Source organism: Physella acuta, unplaced genomic scaffold, assembly GCF_028476545.2.
Source record: "Physella acuta isolate Inbredline_101_S28 unplaced genomic scaffold, ASM2847654v3 ptg002540l, whole genome shotgun sequence".
In the NCBI taxonomy this organism is placed as follows: domain Eukaryota; kingdom Metazoa; phylum Mollusca; class Gastropoda; family Physidae; genus Physella; species Physella acuta.
In genome coordinates, this window is record NW_026734007.1 from 42,442 (window position 1) to 43,681 (window position 1,240).

Genomic DNA, 1,240 nt, shown 5'->3' on the forward strand with positions numbered 1-1,240 from the left:
CGATCGATGGGGCCGGGTCTGACATGGTGTCGACTACTGTCTTCCCCGACTCGCGGCGGCGGGCCAGACCTCGCTGTCTGCCCGCCGGTGGTGGCAGTACAGGCGGGGAGGGCGGGTGTGTGGCTGGGGGAGGGGAGAGGCGGCTTTGATGTTTCAGTCACGGGGTCGTGCGCTGACCCCACACTTGGCCGGCGACTTCATTATTCAATCATAAACCTCCTGCCCCGCCCATTGCTTGCCGGTTCTTCTTTTTATTCCAACTGGCAGGAACAAATCCGCCGTGAAATTGAAGAGCGTGTCAGCCTATCACCCCCCCCCCCCCCACCTTTCTTACTTCCCCCCTCCGCCCCCCACCCCTCACCAGCCAACACGGGCCACGCTATCGGGCCATAAATTTCAGTAACGATGCCTGTTATCACAGCGGCTTGTAGCGAGTGTTTCACAAGTCCATTACAGCCCGGCCGATCGGCCTTTATGGCCGACGTGTTGGTAAACCAAGAGCGATAACTGCTTGCGATTAGGGGCGGTAACTTTTAACTCCACCATCTGACTGTGTGGTCTGAAAATGTCGCGAGTTTTGAACATTATTTTTGAATTTTCAAAAGTGATAATTAGCACTTTCTTTTTATGCGGGGGGGGGGGGGGATTTTGTTTAAATGTGGGTAGCGAATGGCAATAGGCAAAGCATACCCCCCCCCCCCCACACACACACACACGTTGTTAAGTTATAGCTCCAATAAAATAAGTTGTAAAAAGTTTGAAACTTTGTAAGACTGTGTATAGATCCATCCAACACGTTATAGCTCCAATAAAATAAGTTGTAAGTATATAAGTATTATATCAAAATCGTAGATCCGTATCAACTTTTGAGCGATTTCCGATAACCGGAAGTGGAACTTTTTTACTTTCAATTTGAGTACTATTTCAGATAGATAAATGAAATTTCACTTGTAAGTATAAGATCTAATTCTCTGCCTTCTATCAAATTTTGAGTAATTTACTTTGACCGGAAGTAGTAATGTTCGCTATTTTTTTATTCTCAAAAAACGCATGTGAATCTATAAAGTACTAATAATATTCCGCACTATTATGCACATTTTATTTGGCGTTCTTTTGGTGTGCAATTCTTTTTTTACGAGATTTTATTCTATTTTAAAAAGTTTAAGTATTTAAAATGGATTAAAAATCATGTCTATATCCCGAGTTGCCATCCCTTGTTGTTTCATATAAGAATATTCGA